Genomic DNA, 16,545 nt, shown 5'->3' with positions numbered 1-16,545 from the left:
AGTGGTTTTTAATTTGGTGGTACATACCTATTTTTGCATGTCACTAACCAAGAACTAGAGTGAAAGATGAAGGCTTTATCATCATGATCATAAATGGCTCCTGCCAGTCCAATGGTATACCCAATGTGATGTGGGTCTAACACGGCATTGGCAGTGCTACTAATTCAGTGCAGACTCTAAAAGCATGATTCAAATTGTGTGGATCTATTGTGAATCAGTGCACCTCTGGATTGTAGTTGGAAAAAGTGAGTGGGTTTTTGCTGGAACCTTACACTGCCTGTGTGGATGTGTGAAGACAAATACCTGTAGAACCAATAATTTTATTCTGACATACTCGGGGGGAGACCATGTATGGCACCTTGAGCTCCTTGGAGAAAATGATTTCTATTATTACATTTATACCCCACTTTTCTTCCAAATAGCTTAAGCTGGCGTACATGGTTCTCCCCCTCCCCATTTTATCACCACAACAACTCTATGGAGTAGAGTAGGCTGAGATATGGTGACTGGCTCAAGGTCACCCAGTGAACATCATTGATAAATGGAGATTTGAGCCCTGCAGTAAACATGCATTTCCTGAGATAGCTTGCATTCGCTGAGAAGGCATAGGGTAGGAATAGATGAGTAGGCTCATAATTTTGCATAGCAAGGGATATATACTGTACCTTTCTCCTTGTCTGACTCTTTGGTAACAGTAAACATGATGCAGTAAAGATTTTGAAGGCAAAAGTTAATTAGCTGTTTCCAGTCTGTGCAATACGATACCTGAGATTGGTGCATCATATTGATTTCCATGGAGCCAGGAGAATTACTGGGAAAATCCAGGGTGTCTGAAAATTTGACGGTCATGCCTAGACATGTTATAATGTCTTCTGTTTTGTGTAGGGTTCAGGGCCGGCCCACCCATGAGACAAGTTGAGGGGACCACTTTAGAAGGCAAGATCCACAGGGGCAGCAAATTCAGGCTCCAAATAATTCATTGCCCGCTGTTGCTGCCAATGCTGCACACGCCTTGGAAGCCAGATCTGTCTCCTGCACGTGCCTTGGAAGCCAGATCTGTCTCCTCCTCCTCAGCATCTTGGCAAATAGGAGTTGTTGCTGGTCTCTTCCCACCCTTGGGAAGTCACCCTCAGATCCAGGGTTACTGCAGAAATTTTAGCAGAAGTGAACTATAGAACCAAAGCAACACTTGATCCCTCATGAACTTGAAGATCAAGAAGTAGGGCATGTTCCAAGTGCAGTCTTTCTGTAAGATGACATCGCTTTCTGTTGTAGCACAAGAATTATGGGGCATTTCACTTTAAAGAACCTGCCAAGCACTGTCTTTATCCAAGTTTTGATAACAGGTGGCATCATTGTACTACTAATTTAGTCCGAACAAATTTTGTCCAAATCTCTTGTCTGTGGAGCCAGTTTTATTGATAGCTAACTAGAGCTGAGTCAAGAGTATGAGACAAAGAGCTTTATTTCAAGTGAGTTTGTTAGTATAGAGGCAAACGAGCCATCAAAAACCCCAGTTAGCATATCTGTATCCTTCCTGCCTTCTTGCTATGCTATCTTGGCCCACCATCTCCTTAGACTAAGACAGTATAAGGACATTGTTTGCATAATATATATTTACTTAGTTCAAGGGCCAAACTAGTAATTACAGCATCATGACCAACTAGGATAGTTTCAAGACATACAAATTGGAGATCAGGAAGCAGGGAAAAGTAACTGAACACACACATTCTCTCAATCCCATGTTCCCCTTTACTTTTTTTTCAAGACCTGATAACACTCTGCCACATAAATTATTAGGCATCTTGCACACACTTTTATTTTCTAAATACCTTAATTCTCTGCCAGCGTTGGAAATTCAGTTTCATTGTATTAAACTAGATTGCTTTTATTGAAGGATTATCTTGTTCTGAATGGAAATAGAATTTTTCACACCATAAAAATGTTGTGAGCCATACATTATCAATGTTATCAGTAGCCTTTAAAAGTATGGTTTGAAGAGTTGGGTGGTTTCAGGGGGGGAAACGAGCCTTAATCTTATTCCATAGGAAATATAGTACTTCAACTCAAACTTGGTCGCTTTCCTGTTTTGAGAGGAAGCTGGTGGCAGTTCTATCAAAGTCATTAAATAGTCTCTTTACTGTTTATACAGTACAGTTCTATGTACGTTTGCCCAGTAAGTCCTCCTGTATTCCACTGAACTACTCCCAGGAAAGTGTGCATAGCATAGCTTTGCAGCAGCAGTGTTCTTTGCTGCTTCAAACCTGTACACACCTCATAGGCATAGAGTTGGAAGGGAGGAGATAGATAACATCCTATGGTCAGAACTCTGGTTTCTGACTGGGGGGGGGGGCGGGATTACCCATGTACTGTAATGGATTTAAAATTCTGAGTTCAATGGGCTTTTTCTTGCTGTTTGTATGATGTTCTGTTTCATGGCTTTTTATCATTTGTACTTCCTGTTTTTTAAAAAAAACAAACCAGAAAATAGTCAATAAATAATAATAAAAAATGCCTGCCCTACTTTCAGAAGGAAAGGGGCGGGGAAAGGACACACCACTGCATAGTGACAGCACAAAATCTAAACACAATATTAGGAATTGGTCATTTAACAGTTCTAACTAAGCCTCTTTTGCTATTTTGGAAATGCAAACATTATGGGTAGTAATCAATGCTAGTCCTACAATGCTAGTCCTGCCTAGAGCAGATTGACTGAAGTCAATGGACATGACTAACTTAACTTAACCAATTTCAATGGGTCTGAGCAAGACTCAACTGAACACAACTATAAGCGATGTTTCAAATCTTCCTGGAATTGTCTCCCCCTTCCAGAACCTTTGGTGGAAACCAGCTATTTTCCTCTTCAAAATGACAGCTATTGCAGGACCTAGTTTGTTAGCTATGTAGCAACAAGCTTCTTTGCTGTCAACAGTACAGGTTGATTTACAGTAGCAGACTTGGAGAATCTGATTACCGAAAGTAGATGAGCAAAAAGATAAGAGCTGCAGGGTTTAAAAAGGTATTTGTCTCATTATCCTAGTGACACTGAGCAGACTTTTCTCTTCAGGGAGGTCTGTAGCAAGGACCAGGCTTCTATGCTGAGCAGAGGTTATCTGAGGTAGAAGCGTAATCTCTTAAATCTGTAGATAAATTACATGCCAGAAATTAAATTTTACAGAACAAGGTAACTGCTGACCCATAAAGGAGTAGAAGGATGATTGGTTCCCCAAAACAGAGACTGTTATCCTAAGTCCAGTTATGCTGAAGCACTTGATTTGAGTTGGTTTGTGTGCATTAGGACTAATGGCTTGATCCAGAGAAGTTATTTCATCTGGAGCAGCACAAACAGTGTTTTGTGCTGTTTCAACTGAAGCAACACCATGTATATTGTGGAACAGAGCCATGCAGCTCTACAGTACCTGTCATTAAAACTCATGATCTTGATCCAGCTGAAGTTAAGCAGTTTCAAGCCTTATTCATTTCAATAGGTGAAATTTCAGCAGGTGCTTAATGCTGCAGTTGAAACAACAAGAACAGCAAGAGCAATAATAACAATAATTATATTTATATGCCACCCATCTGTCTGGGCTGCACCAGCCACTCTGGACGGCTCCCAACAAAATATTAAAAACAGAAGAGAAAAAAATCAAATGAATGAAACTTAAAAACAATTTTTAAAAATATAAAAGGGAATAAATCTGTTTAAAAGAAACAAAACACACTTCATTATTTTAATCACTGTCAGCTATCTATATATTTATGTTGCTAATAGTCAGATTTAAATATCAGTTAACATTCCCAAATTATATATTGAGGGAGAAAGTGTTCTTTTAAGAATTAAAGGTTGGTTATCCTCAGTCCTATCACTTCCATATGCAGACATCTCGGTTCATTCTGGGTTATGTATTTTTTTCTTCTGACATGGACTTGGTTTACTGTTATTGGGCTCTCTCTGTGTGTTTTGGAAATGTGCCGGCTTTGGAATCATGTCACAGCTGCTGTGCTTTTCCCTTCACAGAGGAAGCTAGCTAAATTATTTGCATAGGCAGTCCCTTAATTTATCTTGTCTTGGTAGCTGCATTTGTCTCAGATAAGAAGTAGCATCTAATGGAAACTGATTAAGATAGTGCCTTTTAATATGCACAGACAAATTTCAAGGCATGCATTAAAATGTAAAGCCTGCATGGATATGGCTGTATGCTGCATGTGTGCATTTAGTGTTACTGCTGAGTAATAAATTAAAAGTAGTCCTAAGACATTGACCGCTGAAAAGACAAGCTGCTTTTTAAAGCAAGCCAAACTTTCCTCTTTGTGCATGGCTGTGAATAAAACATCAAAGCCCCAGTTGCAGCTTTCCTGTGCATACAGCCCTTCTTGAAAAATAGGTACCGGTAATTCTTTTATTAGGATTAGTTATTAGAACCAGTTATTAGAATGTTGGATTCAAACTTGTGTCAAATAAATCCCTCGGGCAAACAAACAAACAAACAAACAAACAAACAAATGCAGTCTTTCATGTCTACAGAAATTTCCTGGCCTCAAGACAGAAAACAAAAGCTCAAGCAGACAGCTCACTTATAAATATTAGGGGGCGGGATAAATCATAAATTTGAGTTACAGTTTACAAAAGGTTTTCCCTCCTTTTCAAATTTACTGCTGCTCTTGTGCATCATAGATTCAGGGCCCAAGGTAAATGATTCCAAGGGTGATGTTTAACTGCCCCTTGTCATATTTTATGGAGAAAAGTCTGGTGAATTTGAGCAGTTGCTGTAAGCCTAGGGCCCACAGATGCCAGCTGAGGCTCCCTGTGTCTCCCTTTAAAAAAAAGACCTCTTGGAGTTGGGCTCACTTCAAAGCAAAGTGCTGACCTCCAACCACCAGCATGCTAATATCCCCAGAATGCTCTTGGCCCCATTTGGGCTCAGAGGTATTTCATAGTGGACACTTGCAGACAGCACCCAGCTGTCCAGAAAAAGAGAGAGAAAATGAGCACACTCTTGCTACTGCCTAATAAGTGGAGCAGTGGGAGTAACTGGGAGAGTAGGAAGTGAGGAAGGGGGTTGGGAAGAGGACAGCCACAGCAGTGCTGTCAGTGTTATGTGATCTCATCTATCTGCCCTGCTTAACTGCTAGGTAACCACACTCTGCACAAGCTGCAGTCTCTGAACCATCTTCAAGGGCAGCCCAACATAGAGTGCATTGAAAAATCCATTCATAACATTATTACAGCATAGATAACTGAGGGTAGGCTGTCCCTGTCCAGGAACAGTCACAGATGACAAACAAACTTGTTTCTACCAAGGCCACTTGTGCCTCTAGCGACACTTTTGAATTGAGGATAGCCCTAAGCTATGTAGCTGTTCCTTCAGCCCCATCCAGAACAGGCCACCTTCCTAATTCCTGAACTCAAAGAGTCTCCTATCCATAGTGTCTCTATCTTATCAGAATTCAGCCTCAGTTTATTGGATCACCACTGCCTCCAGGCATCTGTCAAACACTTGCACAGACTTCCCTGATTCAGATGGAATGAAGCGATCTTAGCTGTTACCCACATACTGATGGCACCCCACATCTCTGGATAACAGTTCCCTGCAACTTCACATATGTGGGACCCTGCAGCATAAACACCAAGGAAACCAGCAGGTAGGAGTGGAACCACTGTAACACACAGGCACAAACTTCCAATCCTCAGAGATACTCCAGAAGGACACTGTTGGCAAATACCTCCAAGAGATAAAGAAGAATTAACAGGGCAACATTCCCCCCAAAATGTAATCATTTAAAGCCACTAAGGCTGTTCCAGTACATACCCAGGCCTGAAGCCAGACTGAAAGGAGTCCATGTAGTCCTCTTCATCCATACATGTCCTGCCACATCCATTTCTTAGGCAAGGGGTGAGAGATGGTTGTGTTTGACTGTCTAATAACTCAGGGTCCAGGGAGGGCCTTTTCAGGAGGAGTCATGCTGACTGCTCTGAAGAACAGAGTGGTATGAGTCTCTCCTGTAAAAAGGCTTTAATCACTCTATGGACCCACTCAGTTCCTCTTTGCTAGATCTTACCAGCCATGTTGGGCAAGGGTCAAGAGAGCATGTGGTTTGCCTAACCCCTGAAAACATTTGGTCTACATCCTCATGCTGCAATAATTGATCCCATAAATCACAAATGTATCACAGCACTGAGTAGTGAACTGTTGCTACTTGAAGGCTAGATTTGAGTAGTCCACTCACCACTCAAGAAAGCTCTGCTGACAGTTCACTGTGGTGGAGAAGTACACCTTCTTTGCCTCCACCACTGCCATATAGTGAGTTACAGATAGGTAGCCGTGTTGGTCTGCCATAGTCAAAACAAAAAATCCCTTCCAGTAGCGAGTGAGTGCAATTTGGTTGTAGGTCACCCAATCTACAGTACAAGCCCATTTCATTGCTCATAGTCCCTAATAAAGCCAGGAGCCTCTCAGGCTCTTTGCACTTAGAGCACACATTTGGGAGTGATTGTGTCAATGTCTCTACTTGTCTCATTATTCCACAACAAGACCAGGAGCTCACCAGGAGTGCTAGTCACACTGGCTGGAAAATCCCCCTTGGATTCCATAAAACAAGGGTGGGTAGGTATTGAACTATCTATTTATCTATTGTATATCCCAACTTTTAGGATTAAAGAATAAAGCAAAAAACAACAACAACCCATCAATAACAATAAAATAGCCCAGCATAACAGCATAGCTTAAATTATTCTTTAAATCATGTGAATGTATCCAGGTTAATAACCTTGAAAGTACAAGGAAAGTGGGCTTGCCAAATTTCCCCGGTCAGAGGATGTGGGAAAGATTCTACAATTTAGCAGCTGCTGCAGCAAAGGTCCAAGGTTTATTTTTATTATAATGAGCTTGATACTGGATTCCTCTGCAGTTTCCACACAATCGTTAAACAATACAGTACGGATGATCAAAATGTTTAAAAGCAAGATTGTCCCACCAGAGCACTTTTGTAAATGGTGGTATGAGGGTAAATACTCTAGCTTCTCTGAAATTGTGGTACTTAGGCTGCAATCCTGTGTATACTTACAGTTGAACAACTCTGAGTAAGCATGCATAGGACATCACTGCATGGCACCACTGGCTTGTAGCAGCCTCAATTTTAATGTGCATATATATACTTTTTGGTATAATATAGCTGGAAGAGAAAATTCTACCAGGTGCAGCTTATGCATTTACCCCGGAACTTTGAATGATGGAAGAAGCATACAGCTGGTGGAAATATTATTTCTGATACAACTTCTATGGGACAAGAGACATGTATCTTTTATTGATGCATTACCTGCTTATTTATGTACCAGCAGTAACTATAAGACCTTCTGTGTTAAGCACAACAATCCTTGGACAAAGCCAGCTGATAAATCATTTTAACAGCCCTGGACTTCTCTGTCACAATTATTTATGATTAAAAGCATTCATATACTTCATTAGAAACAACAGCTCAGGATGGTGTGCAACAAGAATACCAAAACAAAAACACAAAAATTAAAACCCAAATTTTACAGTACATTAAAAATCCATTTACAACAGTACAGCACCCTTGGTAGCATAAACAAGTCAATAAAAATATTCACGAAAAGTCTGTTAATGAAAGTTCAACCAAGACATGGGTAATGATGCTCAGATGGCATCTGCCTTGCTTCATGGTGGAGATGACTCTATCTAAAGGCTGGGGACCACAGTAGAAAAGGCCTGCCCCCTGCTGGCTACAGTACATACCTTCACAGGTATGGAAGTTTAGATCTGCAGAGCTCAGGCCTATGTGGAGGAAGGTATTTTCTCAGGTAACTGGGCCTTATATGTTAATAGCAACACCTTAAATCTGTTTCAGTAGCAAATTGGCTACCATTGCAGCTCCTTGAACAGCAAAAATGTAAATGTTCACAGGCCACCTCACTCAGCAACCAAACCACCAAGTTCTGCATCAGTTGCAGCTTCAGGTCCAACCGTAATCCCCTACATACAGTACATTGCAATAATCAGTCTTGAGGCTACCAATACATGGATCATTGTGGTAAGCCACAATGTTCAGGAACATTATCCAGGAACAGCCAAAACTGATGAAAGGTATTCCTGGCTGCTAAGCTCACCAGAGCTTCCAGCAACAGTGATGAATGAAAGACTACCTCCAGACTGCATATCTGATCCTTTAGGGACATAGGCGCCGACTCCATGGGGCCTGAGGGGGCCTGAGCCCCCTCAAAAATTCGTTTGCGGGGGGCTCAGCCCCCCCAATAATTTAAGAAAATTATTACCGTAAATTTCGCTCTATAACACGCAGATTTTTTCTCCTAAAAAGTAAGGGGAAATGTCTGTGCGTGTTATTGAGCGAATGTGTGGTCCCTGGAGCTGACTCGCCGGAGCGCAGGGGCAAAAATAGGCAAAAATCAGGCAAAAATAAGATCGGGCGGGCGGAGGGAAGGCGGAAGCTGCTGCTTTCCTGCATTCTGCCTCAGGGTCTTACTGCCCACCCACTTCTGTTGCTGCGTTTGCTCAAACTCAACAAAGAGCAGGGAATCCCCTGCCCTCCTGGCAAGCAGAGGGTTAAGGAAAGGATCGAGTCCTTCCTTCTAATTCTTTCCTAGTCACACTGCGTGCAGGCTCCAGCCCACCACCTCCTCCTCTCCGTGCTCTAGGGACTCGCAGGTGGGAGAGAGAGAGAGAGGGCTGGCTTGGGGGGGGGGACTTTTGCCTTCCTTTCCTCCCCCCCACCCCGTTAAACTCCTCCCCTGCATTCTTAGCCAGCTGCTTCTCCGCACACCCCTCTTGTGCTTCTTGTCCCTTCTGTGTTTTTCCTTCCCTCCCCATTTAAAACGTGGTGACAAAGCACGGATCCCCATGGATCCTCAGGATTTTTGCATTGGGTCACCCCAAATTCACCATCAGATCACATTACATGTCCATGGCTACAGTCTGTACCAAAAAAATCATGCACCCACTGTTGCCTGGGGCTGCAATGGTGCAAAAACGTGGTTACAAAGCATGGATCCACAGGATCTTTGCACTGGGTCACCCCAAATTCACCATCAGATAACATAGCATGTCCATGGCTACAGCCTGCACCAAAAAAGTCACGCACCCACTGTGGCCTGGGGCCACAATGGTGCAAAAACGTGGTTACAAAGCACGGATCCACATGGATCCTCAGGATTTTTGCATTGGGTCACCCCAAATTCACCATCAGATCACATAGCATGTCCATGGCTACATCTTGCACCAAAAAAATCACGCACCCACTGTTGCCTAGGGTCACAGTGGTGCAAAAACGTGGTTACAAAGCACGGATCCACATGGATCCTCAGGATTTTTGCATTGGGCTACTCCAAACTCACTGTCAGATATTAAAAATCTTTATAAAATAGAGAATTAAATACCTACAGAATGTTAAATTTTCAGTTTCGAAATATTAGTACTAGTTTAGTACTGTATTTCTATATTACTATAGTACTGTATTAGTTATTTTCAAATACTTAAATATTTTTAGGGTGTAAGACCCAATTAAAGCCCGTTATTTACATACATTATTACAGTATTTACATACAGTATTAGGCATACTGTATTAACTTTATTAACTGTATTAAAGCATTAACTTTGAGATATTATTTTTATTTAATGAACCCTCAGCCTTATTCAAAGTAAGCTTAAATTAGCTATTTCACTTATTAATCAAAGTGCTATTACTGTGCGACAGCAATATTTTATGTTTTATTCTTTTAATGATAGTTTAGGATTTATTTAAATATCATTTCAGTCTTTTCAGAGCTATATATTCACTGCTCTGTAATAGTCTATAAGCATAATTGTTACTGTAAATTAAATTAGCTTTTTACGAAAATACCATGTGTGTTTATGTTTTGTTTCTTTTTTCAAAGCCAAAAAGTGTTTCAGGCTTGTCGAGTTTCCCGGAGTGTGGAGTTATAGAGAGTCGAGTTTTCGGGGTTCTAATGTTGATCACATGACTCTAAAATACTTTTAAAAAACTTTAAAACTCACTAATTTTCATCTAAAATTTAGAAAACTTCCCGGGGCAGGACCCCGGTATGGGCCCCCCCAATATTTTTTATAAGTCGGCGCCCCTGTTTAGGGAGACTACAACCCCAGCCAGAACAGGCAAACTCTGATTCCTGAGCTTGGGAGCTGCCCACCCACAGCATCATTCTTGCCTGGATTTGCTCCAGCTTATTGGCCCTTGTCCCTCCCAATGCTGCTTCAAAATCTAGGATTTGCACAGCCACACCTGGCTCAGATGAGACAGAGAAATACTCCTGGTTATAAACAGTGTGCTGATGATACGCTGCTCCAAATTCCCTAATGATAGCTCCAGTGGCTCCATGTAGATGTTGAAAAAGCATTTGGGACTAGGTGGTATTCTGTGGGACTGTACAGAGCAAGCACCAAGGAGCCAAGAAGTAGTCACCCAATGCTGCTTTCTGGAACTGGCCCTGCAGGTAGGGATGGAACAATCATAATGCAGTGCCTCTTGCTCTCAACCCACATAGCCAGCCCAGGAAATGCCATTGTTGGTGGTATCAAAAGCTGCTAAGGGATCAAGAAGAATCAACAGATTCTTCTTCTTCTTCTTCTTCTTCTTCTTCTTCTTCTTCTTCTTCTTCTTCTTCTTCCAGAATAGGAAGTTTGTCTCAGCCACTGTAGTAACATGGCTACTGAAGAAGGAAAAGCAAAATATACCTGCTAATGGAGGACTTTATTCTTATATCCTCTTCCTTCCCAGTACCCACTTTCTTTCAGCCAACTGCATTAATGTGACATGAGGTCTGACAGCTTGGGCCAGAAAAGCCTTTAGTCCCCTGGCAATCCTTTTCAAATGACTGTGTTGGTTCACATTGGAATCTCTGCCAATGTGTTGGTTCACCTCTCCCCTTGCATCCCTCCCCTGATCTTCATAGATGGCAACAACAGCATGTCTTAGCTAATTTCAATTCCCTTTAGGCAGCTCCTCTCATCTCAATTTGCAATAGCGTTATGGACTGATTGCTTTAGACCAGGCCCCATGTGTTAACTCACCCAGCAAGAATGAAGCGTTTTGTGCCTTTTGTTATTGATGTCAAAAACAATAAGTGTTTAAGCAGAGGAAAGAGTGCTAAATTGTAATCTTGTCAATGAAATAATGCATATAAAGAGAGAAGGAGTGCACTAAAAATAATATTTATTACGTATAATAATGTGGCAGCTATAAACTTCAGCTAAGAGTCAAAATATTTTTCACAACTGATTTCTGATAAATGCTTGATTTTATTTAAAAAATCTAAACCATACAAAGGATTAAAATATTGTAGCATAACTGAATAATATGTGTGTGTTGTATGTGTAAGAATCTAAAATTAAAACAGATAAATTAAACCTTAGCATTTCTGCTTTTATGCAACCTATTCAATTGTGTCTCTCTAGGAAGTTCATAAGAAATGAAAACCAATAAAATAATAATAAAAGTCCCAACAATAAAAAAATACTCAAACAGTTTGGAACAGTAGCTTAAAGATTTGCGTAAACACAAGCCAAAAGGGCCAGCTTTAGGACAAAATAAAAAAAAATGTAGTTAAAAGACTCTGAGAACAGAAATGTCTTTACTTGGTACAAAAAAGAAAACAGCATAGGTGCCAGGTGAGCCTTCTTGGAGAGGGCAAGCCATAGATGGGGCACCACCAGGGAAAAGGCCCTGGTATTGTATTGTATTGTATTGTATTGTATTGTATTGTATTGTATTGTATTGTATTGTATTGTATTTTTCCTTCCTTCCTTCCTTCCTTCCTTCCTTCCTTCCTTCCTTCCTTCCTTCAAAATATTTATCAGCTAACTTTTTGGTAGCCAACATCTCAAGAAGGATTCCATAAATACAGAACCATATACAGAATAATAGCAAAGTATAAGACAATGGCAAAGAATAATGCATGTATGGCTGTTTCTGAGCCTTACTATTTTTCTTCAGGTTAAAGCATTCTTCCTGATGTGCATTAAACAGCTGTGACACTGGCCACAGCTAGTTTCTGGGGTGGGGGATGCTACTTTTTATTGCTAATGCTACTTTCAATTATTTATTTCCTGGCTCTACTTTGTTTGTTTGTTTGTTTGTTTGTTTGTTGTTTAAAAGGTTGTTTTGATTTCTACTGTTGGCCCTCAACAAACCTAAAAGCGGATAGAAATATTTTAAATAAAGTATATAGCTCCCTCTCCATGAAATCCTTTTCAATAAAGTTACTATGAACATCTTGATCCTAAATCCCAGAGGAACGTAGGGGAATTATTGCAACTAAGCAAAATATTTTCCTTGTTCAGATCTCTGCACCCTTCCAATCTTCACCCCACCATTATTCAATCAATCACATTCACAAAGCAGTAATCTCCTTGCTCAATAGAATCAACACTGAGCATTTTATAGGTATCTATACATTAATGTATAAGAGATTCCATTTTCTCTTTGCAAATAACATTGCCATCACTGTAGATCAATCCCCATCTCAATCAGTTTTACAAAATCAATTCCTATCTCATGACTCACTCAACCTACCACCACTGTTGCACAAAACCTTCCTTTCTTCCCTGTATCACAGAGGAAGGCTGGATTCCTATTTCTAAAATATAGATTGTTCTTTTTAAAAATTTAATTTTTATTAAAGATTTTCTTGGTTTACAAAAGTACACGCCTTGTCTCTTTTTTCATGTTGTACAGTCATTCTTACAAATCAGCTACTTTTTTGTGACATTAGTGTTGAGTACAGTATAAGGTTGGGGAAGAAGAGGGGGGAAAGGAGGGGTGGGGTGGTGAGGCTTATATTCCTTTGTATAGTGTATGTGTGGGTTCTTTTTAACATGAGGAAAAGGGAGGGCTGCTTTTTTGGCTAAGGCAGGCCCTGAAGGTTTCTCCTCTTGTTCTGCAGCTCTAAGATTCACCGTGAAAAGGATTTATAGCCAAGGGGCAGGAGCCCATCTGCAGGCCTGAGAGGATTTTCATTGTTTCATTATTCACATGTGTTTGGCCCCCTACCTTTATTGTCTCTCTGGTAAGAAAAGAGTCTAGCTACAGATGGACAGTAAAAAAGAGCTGGCAAGCAGCTAGAAAATCAGAGTAGAGACTAGCACAGATAGCAGTGATGAGAGGGAAGAGAGCTTAGCACAAGGGGAGTCTTGTCCAAGGCACAACAGCTGGTGGTTGGGGGTTGGAAGAGCAGCATACAGAAATGACTGTCGTAATATAACATTAATAAGCACCAACAGCATGCTGCATGCTGTGCAGACAACCACAATAGAGATGATGAGAGGAAGAATCAGATTGCAACAGAAACTGAAAGCAGGAGTGTGGGGCATGGAAGAAGAGGTCTTTAAAAATAAAAATAAATTTACAATCCAGTGCCTGAGTACCTCTAATTCCTGCCACCACACACTCTATTGTTTAAGTAAGTAACTTGCAGCGCAATCCTATATATGTCTACTCAGATGCAAGCGATTGAATTCAAAAGTGCTTGTGCCCAAGTAAGTATGCATGGCATGGGTAGGCCTTATCAGGCTCAATTGCCTTCTGGATCTGGCCCGCGTATGGTCCGGGAATCGCCGCGTGGAATGCCAGCACGCATGTTCTTTCCCTCTCCCTCACATGGTGCCAGCGGCGCCTCTTCCCTCCCTCCTCCTGACTTCTCCCCGCCCTGCCTAGAGAAGGAAGGGGGCTGGGCTATGTTGGTGCCAGCAGCAGCAGCTCTTGAGCGGCCACCATTTTAAGCAGCCCCTCTCCGGAGCCCTTTTGCGTGCTGCTCATTGTCCTGCTGGTGGTGGCAGCCCCTGCTGCTCTCAAGACACAGGTAAGCAACCACCAGGGCTCATGGTCCTCTTGCATCACCCCCCCCCAAATATAGTCTGCCCCCCCCCCAAGGTCTGAGGGACAGTGGACCGGCCCCCTGCTAAAAAAGTTTGCTGACCCCCTGATGTATAGGATTTCAGAATTAGTCCATTTCATGTTTTATTAGCTCTTAGCCGAAGATGCTATTTTGTCATTAATAATTTCTCTTAGGGCTAATTCATAGGCTATGTACACACTGAGTTAAAGCAAAACTAGGTTGTTCTTTTTCTCAGTTTGAATCAAAGTTGGTTTGGGGGGAAACAGCATCAAAATGCAATATTTCATAAACAAAGCAGGATAGATGTGGATTGTGGATGTGTGTACACCACTTCCCAAACCAACAGTGGGAGTGTGCTGTATATAGAGTGAGGTGAGATGTGAAATAATAATAATAATAATAATAATAATAATAATAATAATAATAATTTTATTATTTATACCCCACCCAATCTGGCTGGGTTTCCCCAGCCACTCTGAGTGGCTCCCAGCAGAATATTAAAAACACGATAAAACATCAAACATTAAAAACTTCCCTAAATAGGGTTGCCTTCAGATGTCTTCTAAAAGTCAGATAGTTGTTTATTTCCTTGACATCTGAAGGGAGGGTGTTCCACTACTGAGAAGGCCCTTTGCCTGGTTCCCTGTATCCTTGCTTATTGCAGTGAGGGAACCAGCAGAAGACCCTCAGAGGAGGGCCCCAGGGTCCACGCTGAACGATGGGGGAGGAGATGCTCCTTCAGGTATCCTGCACCGAGGCCGTTTAGGACTTTAAAGGTCAGCACCAACACTCTGAATTGTGCTCGGAAATGTACTGGGAGCCAATGTAGACACATGCACCCCCTCGGCCTTGCTGGTGTGGTCCAAAGGTGTATTCATATTACTGTTTACTCCAGCTCCAGGAGCTATCACTGTTGGTGTTTGAAGTAATGTACACATGACATTAACTACATTCCATATCTATCCTTTTCAGACCATTTAATTGCGCTTGGGAAATGATTCTGCCATAAGTTCAGTAGCTAGTCTTAAGCAAACCATTCTCTACTTAGCCTGTGTCCCCATGCTATCTGCACTGTGTGAATGCCACAGATCTTGCACTGACTGTTGTGAGAAGTACTAAAATAAGGAATATAAAGCACTTCAAACACTCCCTCTCCTCATGGTCTGAAGTACTGCTTATGTACTAGCCATCCAGTACCCCAGTGCCCTCTAATCACACAGCGCCCACTAGGCTTACCTCCCTGGGCACCATTTGCTCAACCCTCTTCATCCACCACCATCAGTTTATTTATGTGTCACTTTTCTCACAGTTACCCATGCTCAAAGCAGCTCACGGCAACCTCGGGAAAGTTTACATAATAAAGTATAGCAAGCTTTGAAGACCATCCTAGTAACAATAACAATATATACAAATTTAAATAAATGATCCTGCAAATATGAATAGGCCAAATGCTTTATACATGAAATGGACATGGAAGTAAGGACGGGTGGGACGGAGTTCTGCCATTATAAGCCTCAAAATTCAATAGCTTTCTTCTGAGTGGGCATGCATAGGATTGCACTGTTAGAATACTTACAATCCAATACTAAGTATCCATACTTTGATGCAAGTCCCACTAAGTATATGCAGGATTTCAGCATACCCTTTTCTGTTAGGGTAGTTAAGATTTTCTATGCAACTGGGCAAGCTGGAAGTAGTCATTTAGTTCTCTAGTCATGTCTGCTGTAGTCAGACCAGCAGGAAAGGCATTTTGCTGCCTTTTCCAAGCAGAAAAAATAGGTGACTACGTTCAAAGGGCCGAGATGTAGAAAAGGATGAAAGTGATGGCTAATGGGAAGGAAAATTAGGAGAAAATGAGCATCTGACTGACCAGAAAGGTTAAGTTGTAGGTAGAAATATTGAGAAAACTCTAAAGCGTCAACATCCAATTAAATCATAGGGTCACTCGCCTTGCATAGGATCAAAAGGAGGCTTGTGAGTCAAAGTGGATAATATAAAGGCCTGACTGGATAACAGAGATCTGTGATTGGATATCCCATTTCTTTACATTTTATAGAGTTGCTATGGAGTTGATACTGATTTGGAGTTGTGCTCCGTCAGCCCAAAGGAGGTTTAGTATTCTGTCCCTTCCAGTATGTATCATTCAAGGCTTGGATCATTGTGCTAGTCATTGCTGCATATAGAATAAACACCAATATTTTAAAAGCTGAAATAAAAACTCCTTAGAGAGCATAAGGAAACTGACTTATCTAATTCCAACTCCTGCACAGGCAGGATTTCCTACACTTAAAGCACGATTTCTTCAGCTTACCCACCCTTTCTGAAAATACAGCTCCCATTCAGCGAAATTATGCACCCAGGGATGTCTGAAGGATTTGTGGGCAGCTTGCCAGCCAATGCAGTTTGGGGTAGAACGGTGTCTGGTGGCAATTAAATCTCTTATCTGGTCCCTTCAGCAGTTCTTCATTCTCTCTCTCTCCCCCCCCCCCGCCCCCAATTCCTGGCAGACATAAAAAGTAAATACGAAAACAGTTTAAAGGGACAGAGGGTTATTGTAAGAAATCCAGTGTCTCAGAGGAAGATGTCAGCAGAGAAGATCTGAATTTTAGTGCTTTCTTTTTGAGAGCAGTATCAGGAATTCAGGTGCAAGCCTAGGGAAGTGC

This window comes from Podarcis erhardii (genome assembly GCF_964252035.2).
Source record: "Podarcis erhardii genome assembly, chromosome: 3".
Classification (NCBI taxonomy): domain Eukaryota; kingdom Metazoa; phylum Chordata; class Lepidosauria; order Squamata; family Lacertidae; genus Podarcis; species Podarcis erhardii.
The sequence above is the reverse complement of the archived record's forward strand: the minus strand, read 5'-3'. Positions refer to the sequence as shown.